Genomic DNA, 25,654 nt, shown 5'->3' on the forward strand with positions numbered 1-25,654 from the left:
GCTGGGATGTGTTTGGGTGGTTGGGTTTTTGTACCATTGCCATGAGAAGAGCACACCTGGGTTAGAGCCTTGGTCTCTGGAGGAGGATGAGAGGTCTGTGTGGCCTGAACTGGGCTGCCCCAGGGGAGCCTGGCTGAGCATGGACCAAGATCAGTCACCCTCCAGCTGACCTCTGAGCTAACTAAATGCTGATTGTTGTGTGCTGCTGAGATTCTGGGTTTGTTGGTTAGGTAGCATTATTGTGGGTAATATATATCTTCTCATCCTGTTTTTAGGGCTCAGTGGCAGCTACAGTATGGAGTAGTTCACCTCAGTGTGAGGTTGAGTAGTACGAGCACTTACTTAGTGGCTAAGACACTATATATATATATATATGTGTATATATATATATATGTGTATATATATATGTGTATATATATGTGTGTATATATATATATGTGTATATATATATGTGTATATATATATGTGTATATATATATATATATATATGACGTGTTCTTAAGCATTTAGCCTACTGATAAGTCATTCAAAGCACTATTTCTATGTTAAAAACATACTTGATGTAGTATACAGCAAGATGGAAGGTATGCACGAATGAAGATAAAGTATTAGATTTTTATCACATTTTTCTTATTAGAGGAACTCACTGTAAACTTTTCTCCCAGAACCCTTAGGATGGCCTCGCTCTTTAACAGGAGTGCTTTCTTGGAAAAGTGAAACACAGGTCTAGTGGAAACTTGGACCATGAAGTACTGAGAGAAAGTTCTAGTGTTTTCCAACTGTATGATGCTAGGCAAGTCACTAGCCTCTAGGAGCCCCTGTTTTCTCATATAAGAGGGGAGCCCAGGCTCCAACCTAGGAGTGTGAGGAAAATCTCACTTTCATGCTATATGGTTATATAGCATGAGAGAATTTATGTTGCAAGTGTAAGGTATGGATGATGCTCATAACCTAAAAAGTAAATAAAAATAACAAGTTTCCGTTGGCACAAACACGCACTTCCACCTTTCTCCAGCAATAACTCTGCGTAGAAACCCCAAGCAGTAAGTTCTGTTTCCTAGAATTCAAGAGGGACTTCTGAAATCATAGTATGCTCATGCCAAGACCCTAACGAATAGATTTAACACTGGTGCTACTATTATTTACCATCTAAGAGTGTTTACAGAGGCCAGTGGGGTTTGGGGCGCTGTCCAGAACCTATAGGCAGACACGGTCTCTTCCTTGCAAATAAATGAAGCCTTGAAATATTATATTTTTTATTTGTGCCATGGGCTTTCTAAAAAATAGCATGCCCTGTGCAATGTTTTCCTTCCCTTGCTTAAATGCTCTCTTCCTAAGCAGAAGAAAACAGTAAATGGAAGAAATTGCAGGCAGTGGGATCCAAAGGGAATTTTCAGAGGTCTCTCAACCCTGTAGTGTCTCCAAGCTCTTGAGTTCAGAAGTAAGAAAACGCAGCTGACCAAATGGGAAAGCAAGCCATGGATTGCCCTCAGCTTCCACCTGCCTCTCTGCCTCCTGCAGGCTGCTCACCCCCTTTCTTGGTTGTCCCTCTGAATTCTCCCTCAAATGGACCCCTCTTGCCAGTCCTGAAGCCCCACCCAGGTCCAGCCGCCATGGCCCTAGGCTTTGACTGTTTGCATCAGTCTCATTGCCAGTTCCTCTAATCCGGCTTCCCGTGCAATGGAGTCCTCTTTCTGAACCCAAGACCTGATGGCATCTTCACTTGTTTCCCATTGTCAGTGAGTAGAGTTCCAGTGTCCTTAGTTTAGAAGACAAAAAGGGCTCCAATCTGGCTCCAGCTTTCCTATTCAGCCTCATAAGTGCCCCTCCCTTTCTGGCACAAGACCCGTCAGCCATGCCAATTTGACCACAATTTCCCATCATGGTATTCTTTCTCCTGCCTCCACTTAGGCCTATCTTACCCCCTTCCCTGCCTAGTAGACTTCCATTTGACCTACTGATCCTAAGTCACATACGATCACCTTGGGGAAAGTTTTCATTCATCAGCAAAAGTTTACCAAGACCTTGGGCCCCATGCTTGGTTTAATGTTTTGCTATCACAGTCTTGAAATTCTTAAGGGCTTTGTCTTTGAACTTGTGTTTTGTGAGTAAAGTCTGATGGGACAATAGAGCCTGCACACAAGCAGAGGAAATACCACAGCATGTGTCCACTGTACCTGCCATTCCCTGCCACCCCATTTCCATGAAGCACTCAGCTGGTCCAGAATTCTGATGGATCAATGATTCATGAGAGTTCAGCATGACCCAGAGCAACTATACCGCAAGCATGAGGCCTCTCTGTCTCGGTAACAGGGGCTCCAACCACCCCTGAGCCCATGCTTTTTGTTACAACCTGAACTTGGGTCAAACTGCAGAAAGAGGGCCATGATGTTCAAAGAAACATGAATGATGGAGGGACTTTGTCTGATCCTTTTGTACTGATGTTGCTTCTCTGAATTAACCAGTCACCAACACTGGAGATGATGGCATTGAAAGAAAGACAGGGCAGGACACAATTCCCTTTTTGTGCAGTCCTTCCTTACTCAGCAGGAAGGCACAGATAGAGAGCATTGATAGAATGTATGTGTGTCAGAGGTGCAGCCAAAACCGATGAGTTTGTTTTGTGCCTCGTTTCCGGTGTTCAGGTAAGAATGAAATACATGTGCCCAGAGGAGCTACAAGATAGGATAGGAACGTGTAATTCCTGAGATTCTATATAAGAGATCGATGAGCTCATATTTGCATGGAAGACTGGCATCACACAGTTTAAAGATAAGTGACAAAATTCATGCTAATGATTTTTAGTTTTATTTTAACTTAGATTGCAGGGTTTTTTTGTTTGTTTTTGTTTTTTTGAGATGGAGTCTCACTCTGTTGCCCAGGCTGGAGTGTAATGGCATGATCTCAGCTCACTGCAACCTCACCTCCTGGGTTCAAGTGCTTCTGCCTCAGCTTTCTGAGTAGCTAGGATCACAGGTGCCCACCACCAAGCCCGGCTAATTTTTAGTAGAGATGGGATTTCACCATGTTGGTCAGGCTGGTCTCGAACTCCTGACTGTGGGAGATCTGCCCACCTCAGCTTCCCAAAGTGCTGGGATTACAAGCATGAGCCAGCCACCGCACCCTGCCATGATTGCAGTTTAATAGTAAATTTAAAGAATCGCAGGGCAAGAAGAAAACCACAAAAGAAAAGATGCTTTGTATTTCAGTAACTTTATTTTTCAATATTTTTTGAGATACTGGCGGTTTTGGGCTACGTGGATAAGTTCTTAAGTGTTGATTCTGAGATTTTAGTGCACCTGTCACCTGAGCAGTTACACTGTACTTAATATGTAGTTTTTTATCCCTCACCCTACTCCCTACTTCGTCAGGGTCCCTGATCACTCTTACGCCTTTGTGTCCTCTTAGCTTAGCTCCTACTTATTGGTGAGAATATATGATATTTTGCTTTCCATTCCTGAGTTACTTCACTTAGAAAGGCCTCGAGCTCTGTCCAAATTGCTGCAAAAGACATAATTTTGTTCAATTTTTTGGCTGAGTAGTATTCCATGGTGCATATATACTACATTTTCTTTATCCACTCGTTGGTCAATGAGCACTTAGGTTGGTTCCATATCTTTGCAATTGTGAATTTTGCTGCTATAAACATGCATGTGTGAGTGTATTTTTCAATATAATGACTTCTTTTCTTTTGCGTAGATACCCAGTAATGGGATTTCTGGATTGAATGGTAGTTCTACTTTTAGTTCTTTTGGGAATCTCCACCCTGTTTTCCATGGTGGTTGAACTAATTTACATTCCTACCAGCGGTGTAAAAGTGCTCCCTCTTCACCACATCTATGTCAGTATCTTTTCTCCTTTTTGAAAAAGGGGACCGCCATTTTCATTTTGCACTCTAGCAGCCTTGCTTGGGGAGACAGACACGACGAAGAGGCATGCTCTGACCTCCAGGTCCTGAGTGTGGAAAGAGGTGAGATGGACAGTTACAGCCACAGACCGCAAGGCTCACAGCTCTGCGTTTATCTCTCCTTCCAGCACATGGCTGGCTGCATGGTCATTGTTCATTGTTCTTCTGCCCCCTAGACTGTAGGCCCCATGAGGCCCTGGCCCTGGCACTGAGTCCTTGAGGAGTGCCTGTGAACGAACAGATGGCCTCTGACTTGATACCTTCTCTTTGTTCACATAATCACTTGATTCCCATCCAGTGGGGTGCTTAGTTCTAAACATGCCTGTTTTGAATTAAATCCCTCTTGGCCATTCCTTTTAAGTCACACATACTGCGATTGTTTTTGATTAAGGCAGCAAGGATATGAGGAATAACAAGAGATGAGATGTGCTTGGCCTTCCCAGGGATCCGACAGGAGCTGCCATGCTTGATGTCTCCAGTGGATTTCCATTTCTGCACCCCGTCCTAGAGATTCAAGAACTTGTCTGGTCCTCCAATCCTAGGAACCTTGGTGGCACAAGGGCCAATCTGCTCCAACACTGCCACTCCCAGGTAATCACATCTTGCTACAATTTCCTATTTACATGTCTGCCTGTGCAATTCATTTTGTTGAATGAATGAATGAATGAATACATTAATCAGTAAATCAAAAGATGAAAGAATCAATGAAAGAATAGCAAATCAGAATAATGACTGCTGAGTTTGCTCCCCTTGCTCTCCAAGGTCCTAGAGGGCATGCTTAGTCAGTACTGAGTGCTTGAACCGTGAGACCTCTGGCTCCTGTTGTATCAAACTAAGCTGGGAATGGCAGCCAGACCAAACATGTCAAAGTTCAGCTTTTCAGAGGCTGCAGGGTAAATGGGGCAACAGCACAGGCTTTAGAGCCAGATGGACAAGGGGTAAAATCTCAACAGTCCTGCTGCTTTCTGTGATTTTGGACAAATCTCTTGTTGCCTCTAAGACTGAGTTATCATTTCTGCAAAATGGAAAATACATGTATCTTATGGGATTTTTAAAAATCATTGTATATCGTTTATAATTTTAAATTGGCAATTCCTGGCATCAATTATGATTCTTATTTCCATCTGTCCCTAGATACACATAGAGATCTCAAGGCAGCTGCTATGGGAGTAGCTTCCAAGGTCATAGAGCTTTCATCTGCGTTATTTGGCCCATGAGATGTTTTCCATGTTCTGAGCTAGCTTGCATGATTAACTGATGGGAAAGAAGTAGAACAACTAGCAGACACTCAATAAACATTTACTGAACTGAACGGCATCCAGGGCCCTCCCCATGCCCTGCTTCCATTAAAGGCAAAGCTGTTCCCCACTTCTCAGGACCCTCCTTGTCCTCTCTTCTCCCTACTCCATGCCATCAGCCACCAGGTCCTGCAGGTTTTGTCACTGTGCATTAGTTCACCACGAGTGCCTACTGTATAACTGGTGCTATGCTGGCCACTGCGGATGTCGTGGGGAGCAAATCAGGAGAGGTCCTTGTCCTTGTAGAACTTAGTTTGGTAGAAGAAAACAGACCCTACACAAATACACACCAAATATTTGTTTCGTTACATACTGCACACAGGGCTCCAGTGAAACAGGATGGGGAGGGAAAGAGTATGAACCTTCGGTGCGTGGGAAGAAGAAAGGTTCTGTTGTTGTTGTTGTTGTTGTTGTTGTTTTGAGACAGAGCCTCGTTCTCTCACCCAGGCTGGAGTGCAGTGGCGCGATCTTGGCTCACTGCAAACTCCGCTTCCTGGGTTCAAGCAATTCTGCCTCAGCCTCCTGAGCACCTGGGATTACAGGTGCACACCAGCATGGCCAGCTAATTTTTATACTTTTACTAGAGATGGGGTTTCATCATGTTGGCCAGGCTCATCTCAAACTCCTGACCTCATGATCCACCTGCCTCGGGCTCCCAAAGTGCTGGGATTACAGGCGTGAGCCACCACGCCCAGCCGAAGAAAGGCCGTTCAAGAATGAGAAGGAGCCGACCAGGAAAAAAAAAGATGAGAAGTGCTTCAGCGGCAGAGGAAATAGCACATGCAAAGTCCCCGGGGTCTGAAAGCACTCTGCAGGCCCAGCTGGAACACAGTGAGCGAGGTGGAGGTGGCACCACAGTTGCTCACATTTACCGGGCACATAGGAGGTGCCGGGCACATAGAAGGTGCCAGGCACTGTTCTATGGCTTCATAGGTCTTGATTCGGTTAATCCTTCCAAAAGCCCTATCAGATGTTTTGGTCACCATTTTACAGACAGAGAAGCTGAGACCCAGGGAGGCGAGGTGGCTAGCCCATGACCATCCAGACTCTCAGCAGCTGAGCCTGGGTTCCATCTAGGGCAGTCTTGCTCCAGGGCCCTTGACTAACCCACGGAGCTGCCTTCCTTAAGAAGCGCCACGGAGGCAGGTAGCAGGCCCGAGAAGCCATGCTAAGGAGGGATGTTTTCCTTTCAAACATCTCTTGCCTTTGCTTCTTAGCATTGACTCCTAATTCTCCTACTTGCTAAGTGGGTGGTCTCAGGCCAGTTATGCTACCACCCTTTATTTCATTTCACAATTCTTTTTATCATGTTCCTGCTATGTGCCAGGCATGTGCTAGGAGCGAGGGAGACATGTAGTGGTGAGCAAAAGCAGGTGTGCACCCTGCCATCAAGGTCATTGCAGTCCACTTGAGGGAGAGCGTGTTAATCGAACAGTCTGATGGAGATAAGGCCTGTGAGGGCAAGATGCACAGTCCCGGAGAAGCTATATGAAAGGGGCCCCTTCTGGGGCTATGAGTCAGGGAAGGCTTCCCTAAGGAAGTTGCACTCAAGCTGAGATTGGAAGGGTAGACAGGAAATATCCAGGTAAAGTAAGAGGGTTGGCACTGGGCACGGTGGTCCACGCCTGTAATCCCAGCACTTTGGGAGTCCAAGGTGGGCGGATCACCTGAAGTCAGGAGTTTGAAACCAGCCTGGCCAACATGGTGAAACCCCGTCTCTACTAAAAATACAAAAAAATTAGCTGGGCCTGGTGGTGCACACCTGTAGTCCCAGCTACTTGGGAGGCTGAGACATGAGAATTACCTGAACCCAGGAGGCAGTTGCAGTGAGCCTAGATCACACCATTGCACTCCAGCCTGGGCAACAGAGCAAGAGTCCCTCAAAAAAAAAAAAAAAAAAAAAGTAAGAGGGTTGGGATAAAAATGGAGCTGCTGAAGGCTGGGTGTGGTGGCTCACGCCTGTAATCCCAGCACTTTGGGAGGCCAAGGCGGGTGGATCATGAGGTCAGGAGATGGAGACCATCCTGGCCAACATGGTGAAACCCAGTCTCTATTAAAAATACAAAAATTAGCTGGACGTGGTGGCACTTGCCTGTAATCCCAGCTACTAGGGAGGCTGAGGCAGGAGAATTGCTTGAACCAGTGAGCCGAGATTGCACCACTGTACTGCAGCCTGGTGACAGAGCGAGACTGTCTAAAAATAAAAATTAAATAAATAAATAATAAAAATAAAAATAAATGGGGCTGCCCAGGCACCCAGTTACATTTGAATTACAAATAGACAACAAATAATGATTAGCATAACATTATCATATTGCATGAGAAGTGTTTATAATAAAACCTTACTCATTGTTTATCTGATATTCACATTTAACTGCACCTCCTGTTTTTGTTTATTCATTGAGTTTTGTTTGTGTATCTGGCAACCTGAGGTAGGAAGGGTATTCAGGACAGAGGGACTAGCATATGCAAAGTGATGATTACAGGACGAAGCACACTGTTAGAGAAAACCTACAGGGAAACCAGTGTGACTGAGCACAGTAAGCCTCAGTTTCCTCGCTTATAAAGTGGAAGTTGTAATAGTGCATAACTCACAGGATTATATATGTAAAGTGTTTAGCATAGTGTTGGTGCATAGTTATTGCTCAATAAAGGTTAGATGCTATCATGCCTTCTCCTTCCCCTCCACCATCATCATCTCCTTCTCTTTTTCTACCAATTCCAACCAATTCTAGAGCCTTCTGGACCCTTGCAATTGCCATCATTTAAAAAAAGAGTGGTCAGGTTCTCACCAAAATTATGATTTAAAAAGCCCTAGAAGTTGAAGATTTTGTTTGGTGTCAGCTTAAGCTATTTCTGAAAATGACCCTGCTAATAAATATATTATTATTAGTCCACTTGTGTTGCTGCAAAGGAATACCCAAAACTGAGTAATTTATAAAGAAAAGAGGCTTATTTGGCTCACAGTTCTGCCGGCTATACAAGAAGCATGGCACCAGCATCTGCTTCTGGTGAGGGCTGCAGGCTGCTTCCGTTCATGTCAGAAGGCAAAAGGTAGCTGGTATGTGGAGATCACATGGTGAAGCGGGAGCTGAGAGAGAGATGGAAAGAGGTACTAGGCTCTTTTCAACAACCAGCTCTTGCAAGAATTAAGAATGAAAACTCACTTACTCCCACAAGAATGGCACCAAGCCATTCATGAGGGATCTACACCCACAACCCAAACACCTCCCACAAGACCCCACTTTCAACACTGGGGATCAAATTCCAACATGAGACTTGGCAGGGCCAAACAAGCCATATCCAAACGATAGCATATACTAACATACCGATTGGAAGACAATGACTCAGGAGTGAGATTAGCTGCTACAGAGAAGCAGTATGCTCCTCGGACATGGTATCAGTTACCATAGCAGAAGCCCAAGTCAGACATTGACTTCTCCCTTACATATGCAGGCTAGTCAGGCAGCCCCCAAGGTATCAGGAACCCAAGCTTCTTCCAGGATGTTGTTCTGCCATCTCTATAATGTTGTTTTGTGGTCAGCCTCTGATAATTCGAATATCTGACATCTTTGTAGGTCTATTTCTATTGTCTTTTATTTCTGCTGATTATTCACCATGGAGTCTTTTTTCTTTGTTTGCTTTTTTATTCAGGATTATCCCACTTAAATAAATGAAGAAATTCTCTCAAAGAGATCACCAACACATTCGTATTCCAACTAGCAGGAAGAGAAGAAATGGTGCTGGAGAGCGTATAAGGCTTCCCTTTAAGGGCATAACTCAGAGCTTGTATAAATCACACTCATACCCTTTGGCCAAAACTTAGTCAAAGAGCGACAGTTGGCTGCAAAGATTGCTGCTAAATGTAGTCTTTACTTCGGGGGTGGCTGTGTGCTCAGCCAAAACGTCAGGCTTTTATTACCATAGAAAGAGGGGAGAACAGATATCAGAACACACCAGCAGCGTGCCAACAGCCAAGGTGGAAAGTCACTCGAAATAGACTCGGCTGGCACATCTTTCCATCTGGGATCTTTTCTAGCTACAAGGAATGAGGACACAGGGGTCCTGGAACCAGGGAGGTTGGAAAGACAGGGATTCTGGGGAGTAGCAAAACATAGAAACAAATCTAGAGTTAATTAGGACAAGGAGCTAAATGTGATGTTTAATGCCAGCCACAATGAAGAATAACTTTTCCACTCTACTGGCTCATAAATTCAAAACAGCTTCAAGGAAGGAGAAACAGCTTGAAAAACTTTTGTGAGTATATAAATATGGTGACAGAATATGTTATATATTATTTATACACATTATATATATATAGAGAGAGAGAGAGACAAAGACAGAGAGACAAAGAGAAGTGACACCTCAACTAAAATTGGTCTTTATTTTATATCTGTATTTGTGTCTACCAATTATTGAGCAGTTGAACATTGGTGTTGCTCTTTATTTGTTTGTTTATTTATTTATTTGTTTATTTTTTGAGACAGAGTCTTGCTCTGTCACCCCAGCCTGGAGTGCAGTGGTGTGATCTCGACTCACTGCAACCTCTGCCTCCTGGGTTCAAGCAATTCTCCTGCCTCAGCCTCCCAAGTAGCTGAGATGACAGGCACCCGCCACCATGCTCGGCCAATTTTTTTATTTTTATTTTTAGTAGAGATGGGGTTTCACCATGTTGGCCAGGCTGGTCTCAAACTCCTGACCTCAGGTGATCTGCCCTCCTTGACCTCCCAAAGTGCTGGGATTACAAGCGTGAGCCACCTTGCCCAGCCTGGTGTTGCTCTTTAAATGAAAGCAATCTTGAGTGCAGTCTCCTCCCTCCATCACTCCTCAAAGCTTTAGGACATCCCTGCTCTCCACCAGGCCTGGCCCGAAATCAGGGCCAGGTTGCAGACGCTGCAAAGACTCCAGCTTCTCCCCCAGGAATATGTGTGCCCCTGGAAAGGCACAATCACTAGGCCTACCTATCGGTTCACAGCAGCACCACAGGGCTAAAGGCATTCTGGAACCTTCTGCCATTGTGTATCAACAGTCAGGTACTCCTGTCTTGATGGCCTGGTAAGAAAACACCCACTCTGGAGGAAGACAGTCCTGGGTTCAAATTCTTCTTCTGCAGCTTCCTATTCATGCGGCCTTATGGGAAAGAGCTTTGCCTTACATATGAAGCTGGCATGGTGTTGAGCAACAGTCTTGGGAACCAGGTGGACCTGGCTGTCATCTTGGCCCTGACTCCTCTAGGGTGACCAACTGTCCTAGTTTGCCCAGAATAGAAGGTTTCCAGAGATGCAGAAATTTCAGTGCTAAAACCACGACAGTCCCAAGCAAATTGAGACAGTTGATTGCCCTGCTACCAGACACATGCTCTGGGGCAAGTTACTTAATGCTCTGAGGCTCAATTTCCTTGCATATAAAAATGGGCCTAATAATGTCTATCTTGCAGGAGAGCTATAGGGAATAGAAATAGTGCCTCGTGCAGAGTAATCCTCAGAATTATTATTAATATTATTAACTTCTCCTCCTCACTGCCTGTGCACCTCTTTTATAATAGCCAGTGTCCCAATTTACCAGAAGGGTCCACATAGCTTCATCAGGCCATTATAAAGCAGCAAAAGTGAAGGGCTTTCTCCCTGATGCATTGTTTTTCTATGCAGGGGTCAAGGAAGCCTCCCAGCCTCCAGGGTTCCCCACATCTCTGGGCCTGAGTGAGCCCTCAGTGTCCCACAATTGCTGAGGCCTTGAGTCAGTTATAAACCTTCCCTCCAACCCCAAGACCACGTGGCTTTGTTCATTAAGGCTGTTGCTTGGCTCTGCAGCTCTGAGACAACTCCAAGTATGACTTTGTCCTCCCTCACCTTGATTGCATTCACAAGTACTTCCTAAAATTAATTGCAAAGGAAAAAAAACAACAAAAACAAAAAACAAAAAACAAAAATACATGTTGGTGTCTCTTTGTTGCAAGAAAAAAAAATTCATTATTCATTCCAAGTAAAATTGCTTCATAACTCAATAATTTCATCCAGCCTCCCAGGCCCCCAGAAGGCGCTGAAATACTTAGCACGTGGCTAAGTGCAGCAGAGAAGGTGTGAATTTGCAAGAATGTGGAAGCTTCATCCAACTTTCTCGGTTTCATCACAAATGACTGCCTTCCTGCTTTCTAGGCCCAGCCCTCCAGACTTCAGAACAAGAAACAGGCACATTGACGGCAAACCCGAGACCTTTGTGAAGACAGGGAGGGTACTAAAGGAAAAATGTCAAAGCCTTTTGTTTTCTTTTTTTATTATTATTATACTTTAAGTTCTGGGATACATGTGCAGAACGTGCAGGTTACATAGGTATACACTTGCCATAGTGCTTTGCTGCACCAATCAACCCATCATCTGCATTAGGCATTTCTCTTAATGCTATCCTTCCCCTAGCCCCTCATCCCCCAACAAGCCCCAGTGTCTGATGTTCCCCTACCTGTGTCCATGAGTTCTCATTGTTCAACTTCCACTTATGAGTGAGAACATGTGGTGTTGGTTTTCTGTTCCTGTGTTAGTTTGCTGAGGATCATGGTTTCCAGCTTCATTCATGTCCCTGCAAAGGACATGAACTCATCCTTTTTTATGGCTACATAGTATTCCATGGTGTATATGTGCCACATTTTCTTTATCCAGTTAATCATTGGTGGGCATTTGGATTGGTTCCTAGTCTTTGCTATTGTGAGTAGTGCTTCAATAAACATACGTGTGCATGTGTCTTTATAGTAGAATGATCTATAATCCTTTGAGTATATATCCAGTAATGGGGTTGCTGGTTCAAATGATATTTCTGGTTCTACATCCTTGAGAAATCACCACACTGTTCCATAATGGTTGAACTAATTTACACTCTCTCACTGTGGTTTTGATTTGCATTTCTCTAATGACCAGTGATGATGAGCTTTTTTTCATGTTTGTTGGCCACATAAATGCCTTCTTTTGAGAAGTGCCTGTTCATATCCTTCACCTACTTTTTGATGGGGTTGTTTGTTTTCTCTTTTAAATTTGCTTAAGTTCCTTGTAGATTCTGGATATTAGCCCTTTGTCAGTTGGACAGATTGCAAAAATTTTCTCCCATTCTGTAGGTTGCCTGTTCACTCATGCTAGTTTCTTTTGCTGTGCAGAAGCTCTTTAGTTTAATTAGACACCATTTGTCAATTTTGGCTTTTGTTGCCGTTGCTTTTGGTGTTTTAGTCATGAAGTCTTTGCCCATGCCTATTTTGAATGGTATTACCTAGGGTTTCTACTAGGGTTTTTATGGTTTTAGGTCTTACATTTAAATCTGTAATCTATCTTGAGTTCATTTTTGTATAAGATGTTAGGAAGGGGTCCAGTTTCAGTTTTCTGCATATGGCTAGCCAGTTTTCCCAACACCATTTATTAAACAGAGAATCCTTTCTCCATTGCTTGTTTTTGTCAGGTTAGTCAAAGGTCAGATGTTTGTAGATGTGTGGCGTTATTTCTGAGGTATCTGTTCTGTTCCATTGGTCTATATATTTGTTTTAATACCAGCACTATGCTGTTTTGGTTACTGTAGCCTTGTAGTATAGTTTGAAGTCAGGTAGTGTGATGCCTCCAGCTTTGTTCTTTTTGCTTAGGATTGTCTTGGCTATATGGGCTCTTTTTTGGTTCCATATGAAATTTAAAGTAGTTTTTTCTAATTCTGTGAAGAAAGTCAGTGGTAGCTTGATGGGGATAGCATTGAATTTATAATTTACTTTGGGCAGTATGGCCATTTTCATGATATTGATTCTTCCTATCCATGAGCATGGAATGTTTTTCCATTTGTTTGTGTCCTCTCTTATTTCCTTGAGCAGTGGTTTGTAGTCCTCCTTGAAAATGTCCTTCACGTCCCTTGTAAGTTGTATTCCTAGGTATTTTATTCTCTTTGTAGCAATTGTGAATGGGAGTTCACTCATGATTTGGCTCTCTGTTTGCCTATTATTGGCATATAGGAATGCTTGTGATTTTTGCACGTTGGTTTTGTATCCTGTGACTTTGCTGAAATTGCTTATCAGCTTAGGAAGTTTTTAGGCTGAGATGATGGGGTTTTCAAAATATATAATCATGTCATCTGTAACCAGAGACAATTTGACTTCCTCTCTTCCTATTTGAATACCATTTATTTCTTTCTCTTGCCTAATTGCCCTGGCCAGAACTTCCAATACTATGTCAAATAGCAGTGGTGAGAGAGAGCATCCTTGTCTTGTGCTGGTTTTCAAAGGGAATGCTTCCAGCTTTTGCCTATTCAGAATGATACTGGCTGTAGGTTTGTCAAAATAGCTCTTATTATTTTGAGATACATTCCATCAATATCTAGTTTATTGAGAGTTTTTAACATGAAGGGATGTTGTATTTTATCAAAGGCCTTTTCTGCATCTATTGAGATAATCATGTGGTTTTTGTCATTGGTTCTGTTTATCTGATGGATTACATTTATCGATTTGTGTATGTTGAACCAGCCTTGCATCCCAGGGATGAAGCTGACTTGATTGTGGTGGATAAGCTTTTTGACTTGCTGCTGGATTCGGTTTGCCAGTATTTTATTGAGGATTTTTGCATTGATGTTCATCAGGGATATTGGCCTGAAGTTTTCTTTTTTTGTTGTGTCTCTGCCAGGTTTTGGTATCAGGATGATGCTGGCCTCATAAAATGAGTTAGGCAGGAGTCCCTCTTCTTTGATTGTTTGGCATAGTTTCAGAAGAAATGGTACCAGCTCCTCTTTGTACGTCTGGGAGAATTTGGCTGTGAATCCATCTGGTCCTGGGCTTTTTTTGGTTGGTAGGCTATTAATTTCTGCCTCAATTTCAGAACTTGTTATTGGTGTATTCAGGGATTCTACTTCTTCCTGATTTAGTCCCGGGAGGGTGAATGTGTCCAGGAATTTATCCATTTCTTCTATATTTTCCAGTTTATTTACATAAAGGTGTTTACAGTATTCTCTGATGGCGGTTTGTATTTCTGTGGGATCGGTGGTGATACACCCTTTATCATTTTTTACTGTGTCTATTTGATTCTTCTCTCTTTTCTTCTTTATTAGTCTTGCTAGCAGTCTATCAATTTTGTTAATTTTTTCAAAAAACAAGCTCCCGGATTCATTGATTTTTTGAAGGTTTTTTGTGTCTCTATCTCCTCCAGTTCTGCTCTGATCTTAGTTATTTCTTATCTTCTAGTAGCTTTTAAATTTGTTTGCCCTTGCTTCTCTAGTTCTTTTAATTGTGATGCTAAGGTGTCAATTTTAGATCTTTCCCGCTTTCTTCTGTGGGCATTTAGAGCTATAAATTTCCCTCTAAACACTGGTTTAGCTGTGTCCCAGAGATTCTGCTATATTGTGTCTTTGTTCTCATTGGTTTCAAAGAACTTCCTGATTTCTGCCTTAATTTTGTTATTTACCCAGTAGTCATTCAGGAGCAGGTTGTTCAGTTTCCATATAGTTGGGCAGTTTTGAGTGAGTTTCTTAATTCTGAGTTCTTATTTGATTGCACTGTGGTCTGAGAGACTGTTTGTTATGATTTCCATGATTCTGCATTTGCTGAGGAGCGTTTTACTTCCAATTATGTGGTCAATTTTAGAATAAGTGCAACGTGGTGCTGAGAAGAATGTATATGCTGTTGATTTGGGGTGGAGAGTTCTGTAGATGTCTACTAGGTCTGCTTGGTCCAGAGTTGAGTTCAAGTCCTGAATAGCCTTGTTAATTTTCTGTCTCATTGATTTACCTAATATTGAAAGTGGGGTGTTAAAGTCTCCCACTATTATTGTGTGGGAGTCTAAGTCTCTTTGCAGGTCTCTAAGAATTTGCTTTATGAATCTGGGTGCTCCTATATTGGGTGCATATGTATTTAGGAAAGTTAGCTCTTCTTGTTGCATTGATCCCTTTACCATTATGTAATGCCCTTCTTTGTCTTTTTTGATCTTTGTTGGTATAAAGTCTATTTTATCAGAGACTAGAATTGCAAGCTCTATTTTTTTTTTCTTTCCATTTGCTTGGTAAATATTTCTCCATCCCTTTATTTTGAGTCTATATGTGCCTCTGCATGTGAGATGGATCTCCTGAATACAGCACACCAACGGGTCTTGACTCTTTATCCAATTTGCCAGTTTGTGTCTTTTAATTGGGACATTTAGCCTGTTTACATTTAAAGTTGTTGAGACCAGCTCAGTCGTGAGACCCTAACCCAGTGGCACTAGAGAACTGAAGACACACACACAGAAATATAGTGTGTGGAGTGGGAAATCAGGGGACTGACAGCCTTCACAACTGAGAGCCTTGAACAGAGATTTACCCACATATTAATTGACAGCAAGCCAGTGATAAGCATTGTTTCTATAGATCATAGATTAACTAAAAGTATTCCTTATGGGAAACAAACAGATAGGCCAAAATAAAGGGATGGGCTCTGGCTAGTTATCTGCAGCAGGACCATGTCCTTAAGGCACAGATCACTCATGCTATTGTTTGTGGCTTAGGAATGCCTTTGAGCAGTTTTCCACCCTGGGTGGGCCAGGTGTTCCTTGCCATCATTCTGGTAAACCCACAACCTTCAGCATGGGCTTGATGGCCATCATGAACATGTCACAGTGCTGCAGAGATTTTGTTTATGGCCAGATTTGGGGGCCTATCCCCAGCAAAAGTTAATATTGTTATGTGTGAATTTGATCCTGTCATTATGATGTTAGTTGGTTATTTTGCCCATTAGTTGATGGAGTTTCTTCATAGGGTCAATGGTCTTTACAATTTGGTATATTTTGGCAGTCGCTGGTACCAGTTTTTCCTTTCCATATTTAGTGCTTCCTTCAGGAGCTTCTGTAAGGCAGGCCTGATGGTGACAAAATTCTTCAGCATTTGCTTGTTTGTAAAGGATTTTATTTCTGTTTCACTTATGAAGCTTAGTTTGGCTGGATATGAAATTCTGGGTTGAAAACTGTTTTCTTTAAGAATATTGAATATTTACCCCCACTCTCTTCTGGCTTGTAAGGTTTCTGCAGAGAGATCCGCTGTTAGTGTATGGGCTTCCCTTTGTGGATAACTTGACCTTTCTTTCTGGCTGTGCTTAACACTTTTTCCTTCATTTCAACCTTGGTGAATCTAATGATTATGTGTCTTGGGGTTGCTCTTCTCTAGGGTTATCTTGGAGAGCTCCAGCTGGCATCTGGCAGGTGCCCTTCTGGATGAAGCTTCCAGAGGAAGGAACAGGCAGCAATCTTTGCTGCTCTACAGCCTCCACTGGTGATACCCAGGCAAACAGGGTCTACAGTGGACCTCCAGAAAACTTCAGCAGACCTGCAGCAGAGAAGCCTGACTGTTAGAGGGAAAACTAACAAACAGAAAGGAATAGCATCAACATCAACAAAAAGGATGTCCGCACGAAAACCCCATTTGAAGGTCACCAACATCAAAGACCAAAGGTAGATAAACCCATGAAGATGATCAAAAACCTGTGCAAAAGGCTGAAAATTCCAAAAACCAGACACTTCTTCTTCTCCAAAGGATTACAACTCCTTGCAAGCAAGGGAACAAAACTGGATGGAGAATGAGTTTGATGAATTGACAGAAGTAGGCTTCAGAAGGTGGACAATAACAAACTCCCCTGAGCTAAAGGTGCATGTTTTAACCCAATGCAAGGAAACTAAGAACCTGAAAAGAGGTTAGTGGAATTGCTAACTAGAATAAGCAGTTTAGAGAGAACATAAATGACCTGATGGAGTTGAAAAACAGCATGAGACCTTCGTGAAGAATTCACAGGTATCAATAGCTGAATTGATTAAGTGGAAGAAAGGATATCAGATATTAAAGATCAACTTAATGAAATTAAGTATGAAGACAATATTAGAGAAAAAAGAATGAAAAGGAATGAACAAAACCTCCAAGAAACGTGGGACTATATGAAAATACCAAACCTATGTTTTATTGGTGTACCTGAAAGTGGCTGGGAGAATGGAACCAATTTGGAAAACACTCTTCAGTATATTATTCAGGAGAACTTCCCCAGCCTAGTCTTTTATTCTCTTAAAGAAGGAGACACACGGATATTGACCCTGTGAGAAGGTGAGAAGCTTATCCTGGAGGTAAACCTGTGCTCTAGTTCCTCTCCTGAGGAAAATTTTAGAAAAGGCACTATGGATGGGGGCCATGACTGATTGACACCGACCAAGACCACAGCCCTGGAGCTGGGCTGGAGTCAGCCTCCCTTGAAGCCCATGGCTACGAGGAGAAAGGTTGATGCTGAAACAAGCTCTGGGTTCACTTGGAATGGAGGAAGTTGGGGCATAGCTAATAATAATAATAAGTGAGTTCTCTGGAGCTGCTCACATGCCAGGCACTATTCTAAGCATCACCCTCATAGCAACCGAGTTGGCACAGCAGGTGTCATCAGCTCTTGGCCTATGCCCCTCTGCCTACCTAGAGTTCCCAAACATAGCCTTGGCTTCCTGCATCTCTGTGGCTGAGGGTGTTCTCTGGTCACAGGGGTGTGCTTGGTCCACACACCAGGTAGGTGGGGGGTTCTGAGGCACTAACGTCCTAAGGGCAACCCACAGATAATGGATAAACACCCAGGTTCCTCACCCCACAGTGGGGCAGCTCTGAGGTGTGCTCCATGTACTCCTGAAGAGGCTCCTGGGGTATCAAGCCCGGTTGCCCTTGGTGAAGACCTGCCTATCTTCCCACTAGAATGAATTTACCTCCCTTCCTGTCTCACTTCTTGTTCCTGACCCCTGACTTCTGGGTCATCACCAAATAAATTACTTCAATCAAATCTATGTATTGGGGTCTGCTTTGGGTGAATGCAATCTAATTATTGGGCAACACTATTATTGTCCCTCTTTGATGGATGGGGTAGCCAGGTTTGGGGGTGTAGTAGACTGTTTTCACACTGCTATAAAGAACTGCCCGAGACTGGATAATTTATAAAGGAAAGAGGTTTAATTGACTCACAGTTCCATATGGCTGGGAAGACCACAGGAAACTTACAATCATGGCAGAAGGCAAAGGGGAAGCAGGCACCTTCTTCACAAGGCAGCAGTAGAGAGAAGAGCAAAGGGGGAACTCAAACAATGTCCATCCCTTCATGAACTAGAGGAAGCCGTGGCTCAGACCCACAAGTCCCAGCTCTCTGCCCACTTCCTTTTCCTCTTCACCATTTTACATTTGATAGGAAATTTGTTATTTCTCATGTTTGAGCCCACTTTTTCTCCACAGCCCTCATCCTCACTATGAGCATGATAGAGAAAAATTATTCTCTATTTCCTGGGAGAGAAATCCAAGGCTTGGAGCCACTTGGATGGTCACCCAGGGCCATCAGCATCTACTAGCCAGGAGGAGATTGGGACATTCGGGAGACAATGGAGAGAAGGAAATAGAAGCAAGAGGGCTGGGGCTCCCAGCAGTTTAATTACAGGGTCCCAAGGCCCAGCAGGCTTTCAGTGAGAAAAATCTATCGGACTTGGACAAATCAGCTGCACAGTGTTAACCTTCCAGAGACTGAACTCTCTCCCCATTTCCAGGAATCTAATCTTTGATGTATCTTTAAATAACTTTCAAAAAATGAATTCTGAATAATCTTAGATGATTGTAAGGATCTGGGTATATCACCACCTCTCCCCACATCCCCTGCTTGCCTCACTTTCACACCTCCCGGCAGATGTACATGCAATAGGGAACTCAAAGCACAAAGCTGTCAAAGGATTTCATTAACTGAAATATGACAGTAACTTCTCAGGTCTTTCCGGGCATGGTGGCTCACACCTGTAATCCCAGCACTTTGGGAGGGCAAGGTGGGTGGATCACCTGAGGTCAGGAGTTCAAGACCAGCCTGGGCAACATGATGAAACCCTGTCTCTACTAAAAATACAAAATTAGCTGGGCGTGGTGGTGCATGCCTGTATTCCCAGCTATCTGGGAGGCTGAGGCAGGAGAATCACCCGAACCCAGAACACGGAGGCTGCAATGAGCTGAAATCCCACCATTGCACTCTGGCCTGGACAACAAGAGCAAAACTCCATGTCAAAAAAAAAAAAAAAAAAAAAAAAAAAATTCTCAGGTCTCTTCCCAATTCCATCTCTCTCTCCTACCATGCAACTACAGGGTAACTGGAGCATTCATAAAGCTCCTGAATGTACCCAAGGAGACCATGTTCAATGTTCTTGATAGTTTGAGGTTTTCAACCGGCAACCGAGCAGGTTGGCTTTGGGTCTTCTCAAAGTCCTGGGATCCTCAAATAGAAAGCAAGGCCTGACAAGGTCTGGGACAAAGATTGGGGGTGTGGGAGAACATGGAAGCTTTGCTCTCCTAATTGCCAAGCCAGCGTTTTCTGCACCTCCTGTTGGTCCTTCATTTAGTCTTTCAAAAAGTGTGGGAGGACGCCCCCACAAGCTTGTCCCAGTAGCTCTCTACTGTGCAGGAGCTTCTAAGTGGGAGGAAATTGGAGGTGAGCACAGAGCAATGGGGTGGGCCATTGTGGGATGCAGATGTCCACCTCTCCATGGGGCACAGAGGAAGACACAGCTGAGTCCACCTGGGTGGGGAGGTGAGGTTAGGAAGGCTACACAGAGGAGGTGATTTGAGCTGAGGACTGTCACTTACCTGTGTGGATGGAAGACTACAATCTCATCCTGCCATCTCCTGCCACAAGAAAAAGTGCCAGGTGAAGAAGATGGGGAAAGGTGTTCAAGGCTAGGGGGATGTGAGGGTGATCTGGCTGTGATATCTGTCACCCCATTGATCGCCAAAGTTGATTCAGCTGATCTGGCTGGCTAGGCAGGTGTCCTCTTCCTCCCTCACCACTCCATATGCGTCCCTCCCAAAGTTGCACTCACGACCATCCCCGATAGAGGAGGACTGGTCTTCAGCCAAGGGTATATGAGTAGCTTTGCCCCCCTGCTAGGGCCTCCAAACAAGCTCTCAAGGTGTCGAAGGCTGAGGGAACCTAGTGAGCAAAGACATAGAGGCACATGCTTGTTGGGACCTAGAATGTTCTAGAGTGCTAGAAATTGGAACATTCTAGGGCTCTAGAGCTCAGAATATTAAGAAAAGCTTGCTGAGGGAGGAGACAAAGAGGATGGGAAAAAGCAGGTGGACCCTCAAGAGAACGTGGATGCCCGCCAACTGTAGCTGGTGTGAATGTGTGAATGGGGTGGCAGACGGGGAAGGGTGGGGGAGAAGAAAGGGACACAGGAGAGACTGAGGCACCCACGATGGCCAAGATGTGTGGGGCAGCTGGTATGTACCAGCACTGTTCTGGGTATTCTCTATATACACTCTCACCCAGTCCTTCCAGGGTCCCCCAATATCCCCTTTAATAGATGGGGACCCTGGGGCATGGAGAAGATCATGAATGCACCCAGGATGCCACGGCTCAGAGCTGACAACTGAGCTAAAGAGGGGCCAGATGCCCTGCAGGCTGTCACCTCAGGCCCACCCTGCCCTTCAGCCCGGCCCAGTTTTGACCCAGCCCAGAATGAACACGCTTCTTACTTGCTTCCCAAACTCCCATCAACATCTGACAACAACAACAGCAAGAGGAGGGCCCAGAGGATCTGCTGCATGCTGCGGGCGTCGCCAAGTTCTTAATGTTACCCAGCTGTGCAGAGAGGTTGGCCAGGGGCCTGGCCTGGGCAACCATCAGCGCCATGATTCACATGGGCTGAACAGTACCGAGTGAGTCACCGGCGTCCCACAGCCAAGCCAGCCACTGGACTGTGAGCTGCACGTGGGCACGGAGCATGCTCTCTGGATGCCTGGCCTGCAGTGGGCTCTTGGTGCTACTGTTGCTGGGCTCCCTCAGCCTGTTCTATTGCATCTGCTTGCTTTGACCACTGGGCCTTTCTGCCCTCCGAGAGCTTCCCACTCTGGGTGTGCTTGGTGTGTCCTCTCTGGACAGCTCTGAGTGGCAAGTGGCAGGCACAACTGTGTCCAGGAACTCAAGGTTGCTTCCAAGGAAGTAAAGTCAGGCAAAGCCACCCAGGAAGTTGGATTCTCAAGATAATTTATTTACCCAATACTCTGGGACACCAGGGCCTAGCTAATGAAGCCATCCTCTTTAGTAAGATGGGCTCCAAGGTAACCAGGCAAAGGGAACCTAGCCCCCACCTCCCTACCCCCACACACCCGACAGCCTCTCCTTTACTGTACTAGCCTGCTGGCCCCTGGGATGTTTTGCACATCACTTAAAGTGGGGCTCCAGTTGCCTTTCTCTGGGTTCCCGTCTGCACAGGGAGACAGGGAGAGATGCACCAGGGGAGAAAAGAGGAAAATAATCCCAGTCCAGGCACTAAACCAAGATGGCCCCTGCTCAGCCACAAAGAGCCGCTCTGCAGATCCGTGCTCCAGGGCATGGACCTATCATGGCCCAGCCCTCAGTCCCTGGCTCTGCAGCCTGCTGGGCTCAGAGGCCTAGGGAAGCCTGAGGAGGTCTTGGGGCATTGAGAGCCCAAGAATAGCTCAGAATGGTGCAGCTCACACTTGCACTGACTGTTACAGGGTAATAGGAGTTTGCTTTTGTGGGGGTGGGGGCGGGGGTGTGGGGAGGGCATATGCAGAGGCTAGTGGGTAGGCAGCGGCGACCATTCTGTTGGGCAGGTAAGGACAGCGGGCATCTAGACTCTGGGACAGGGTGGAAGCTCAGTGGCCTTAGGCACAGGGCGATACCGTGTACAGTCTCAGCAGCAAGGCATGAAGGTCTTCTGCAGCATGGGCCACCAGGCAGGAAGAAGTCCAACTAGGCGGGCCAAGGAGTGGGAGGCGTGATATGGCTGCAGACCCAGATCCCAGGGAGTGCCTAGAGAGAGCCCTTTGTGCAATCCCAGCCCTCTTCCTCCTTGTCTGGTAGCAGCCCCCATCTCTCTGCTCACAGAGGTGCGTGTGAGATCTCCTGGCTGCCTGGTGCCTCATCTCTTAGACCACAGTCCTGGGCCCAAGGGGGAGCTCATACCCCAGGTGAGCCAACTTCATTCTTCCAAAGGATTTTCCAGAGGGGAGCAGGAGACAGAAGACCCTTTCCTCTTGAGTCAGACATGGCTCCAGGGGCATGTCTCCCCAGTTAACTGTAGCAGATGAAAACTAAGCCATAGTGTGCAAACAGAAGCAGGTACCCTTGTACCTGTACCAGAAAATGTCACTCTGTGTTTCTGGCTGAGCTGGCTCTTCTGCAACGTCCATGTTCCTTTTCCATCTTTGAGGACTTGAGCCAATAGACGTTCCTCCTGGACTAAAGCTGGTTACATTTGGCTTCTGACATCTGCCACCGAAGACACACAACAACCCACCGAGATCCCGCCCTTGAAGGATGTGACATTGTTGTCCTCCCCAGGCCACACCCAATGTCTGGTACCATGTTTGTTGTTTGTTTTTCTGCCTCCTCTAACCCCTAGATTGTAAACTTAGAAGGTAAAGCCTTACCCATTGGGGGCCCAGGGAAAGTGTTTCTTGCATTATTAACTAATGTAGGTTTTGTGGCCCATGTTAGCCCAGTCCAGCAGGGAGCATGACCTCAGGGGTTACAGAAGGTAGCAGCTCCCAGAATCAATGGGGGTAGCAGAATCATAGTTTAGGTTGGAGTGGCCAGGGGGTGGGGCTGACAGCTCAGAGTAGGGGCAGCACCTGTGGGGACAAGTAAAGACAGGAGAGATAAGGGGCAGACACCCACCCCACGGGAGGCAAACAATGTATTGGCATTTATTTATTCATTTAACAAATACTTGGGAGCACCTATGATATGCCAGACACTGTTCCATGCACAAAGGATACAGCACTGAACCTCACAGGTTCAGTCCCCACCCCTGTAAAGTTTACATCATGTAGAGGGGAAGTGATATGGTTTGGCTCTGTGTTCCTACCCAAATCTCACCTTGAATTGTAATAATCCCCGCATGTCAAAGGCGGGACCAGGTGGAGATAATTGAACCATGGAAGCAAATTTGCCCATGCTATTCTCATGATAGCGAGTGAGCTCTCACAAGATCTGATGGTTTTATAAGGGGCTTCCCCCTTTGCTCGGCACTCATTCTCTCTCCTGCTGTGCTGTAAAGAGGTACCTTCCACCATAATTATAAGTTTCCTGAGGCCTCCCGAGCCATGTGGAACTGTGGTCAATTAAACTTCTTTTCTTTATAAACTACTCAGTTTTGGGCAGTTCTTTATAGCAGCATGAGAATGGACTAATACAGTATATTGGTACCAGGAGTGGGATGCTGCTATAAAGATACCTGAAAATGTGGAAGTGACTTTGGAACTGGGTAACAGGCAGAGGTTAGAACAGTTTGGAGAGCTCAGAAGAAGACAGGAAGATGAGGCAAAGTTTGAAACCTCCTACAGACTTGTTGAACGGCTTTGACCAAAAAGGTGATAGTGATATGGACAATAAAGTCCAAGCTGAGGTGGTCTCAGATGGAGATGAGGAACTTATTGGGAACTTCTTAGGTGCAAAGGTGACTCTTGTTATGCTTTAGCCTAGGGACTGGGTGGCCTGCCTCCCTGCAGCTCCAGCCATGGTGAAAAGAGGCCAAGGTACAGCTCAGGCCATGGCTTCAGAGGGTGCAAGCCCCAAGCCTTGGCAGCTTCCATGTGGTGTTGAGCCTGCAGGTGCACAGAAGTCAAGAATTGAAGTTTGAGAACCTCCGCCTAGATTTCAGAGGATGTAGGGAAATGCCTCTATGTCCAGACAGAAGTCTGCTGCAGAAGTGGGGCTGTCATGGAGGACCTCTGCTTAGGGTAGTGTGGAAGGGAAATGTGGGGTTGGAGCCCCCATACAGAGTCCCTACTAAGGCACTGCCTAGTGGAGCTGTGAGAAGAGGACCACCATCCTCCAGACCCCAGAATGGTAGATTCACTGACAGTTTGCACCATGTGCCTGGAAAAGCCACAGGCACTCAACACCAGCTTGTGAAAACAGCCAGAAAGGAGGGCTGTACCCTGCAAAGCCACAGGGGCAGAACTGCCCAAGGCCATGGGAACCCATCTTTTGCATCAGCATGACCTAGATGTAAGACATGGAATCAAAGGAGATAATTTTGGAAATTTAAGGTTTAATGATTGCCCTGTTGGATTTCACACTTGCATGGGGCCTGTAGCCCCTTTGCTTTGGCCAATTTCTCCCATTTGGAATGGGTGTATTTACCCAATGCCTGTACCCCCATTGTACCTAGGAAGTAACTAACTTGCTTTTGATTTTACAGGCTCATAGGTGGAAGAGACTTCTCTTGTCTCAGATGAGACTTTGGACTTGCACTTTTGGGTAATTGCTGGAATGAGTTAAGATTTTGGGGGACTGTTGGAAGGACATGATTGTGTTTTGAAATGCGAGGACATGAGATTTGGGAGGGGCCGGGGTGGAATGATATGGTTTGGCTCTGTGTCCCCACACAAATCTCACCTTGAATTAAATAATCCTTATGTGTCAAGGGCAGGACCAGGTGGAGATGACTGAATCATGGGAGTGGTTTTTCCCGGATCTCATGATAACTCACTCACTATCATGAGAACAGGGAGACACAATGAAAACCAAGCAAGTTAACGTATCATGTTGCAAATGATGACAAAGTCTTTGAAGACAAATGGAGCTGTGCAGGAGGTGGGTTTTCGATAGTGGCTGAGGGCAGATCTGACTCTCCAGGGACTCCACAACCTGTGATACAGAATGAACACTCTTCTTCTGCCCTCACTCTGTGGGAGTGGGCTTAAAAGAGTTTAGCCCCTGTTCACCCTTGGAAATGAGGAAGACATGGGTTTTTGGAGCTGAGAGGAGTGAGTCGAAGCCTTGGACAAGAAATGCAGGAAGGAGATCCCTGAACGAAGTTGCAAGGGCAGGTGCTGCCAGAACAGGACAGACCCTGCCACTCCAGGAAGCAGAGTCCAGATTGGAGCTGGGATCATTACTGCCTCAGTTGAGAATGTAGGCCACAGATGGGCAGGGGCGGTGGCATTAGAGGGCACCAAAGTGTGAGCCCAGCTTCTCTAAGAGTCTGGGTGTGGACTCCTGTGCCCCGTCATTCAGTGACCTGACCTGAGACTACCATGCAGCCAATCTAGAGAAATCCAAAGCTAAATTGGTGACCCCTCCTCACAACCAGTCAGATCCAGTTCCAAGGAGACCGCTGCAGTGAACTCCTGACAAGAGGACCTACATAGGGAGTCAAATCCCAGCTCCGCCCCAGTGCTGCCACCTGCCCCCCGACCCACCAGCCCCCTTTGGAGCCCTCCTTCATCTGGTGGGGCCATCCCAGAGCTCACAGGACACTGGCTGTGAGGGTACTGTGAGGTATGAAACACCAGGACAAATGGGAGGGATCATTGTTAAACCTGGAGCCCAGTCACTTGCAGATCTGCCCGCATACTGGCGGCTTCCTCCTCCAGCTGCACACCTGGGAGAATGCTGACCCTGAAAGGAAACCCAATTCTCTGACACGAACTCAGAGAAGGGTGGGCTCTGCAGGGGTCT

General features: G+C 45.4%; 1 long non-coding RNA gene across 1 annotated transcript in view; it reads right to left on the reverse strand.

Moving 5' to 3' along the window:
• LOC129034928 (uncharacterized) overlaps nucleotides 1-20,156 on the reverse strand; it is a 61,050-nt gene extending 40,894 nt beyond the window's left edge. Inside the window, exons 1-2 of the long non-coding RNA XR_008502052.1 lie at nucleotides 19,804-20,156; nucleotides 8,171-8,296 (exon numbers count right to left, since the gene is read on the reverse strand). This is a non-coding gene — a long non-coding RNA (uncharacterized LOC129034928). The remainder of the gene's footprint in view (nucleotides 1-8,170; nucleotides 8,297-19,803) is intronic.
• Nucleotides 20,157-25,654: the final 5,498 nt, after the last annotated feature.

The sequence above is a fragment of the Pongo pygmaeus genome, chromosome 3 (assembly GCF_028885625.2).
Source record: "Pongo pygmaeus isolate AG05252 chromosome 3, NHGRI_mPonPyg2-v2.0_pri, whole genome shotgun sequence".
NCBI classification, from domain to species: Eukaryota; Metazoa; Chordata; class Mammalia; order Primates; family Hominidae; genus Pongo; species Pongo pygmaeus.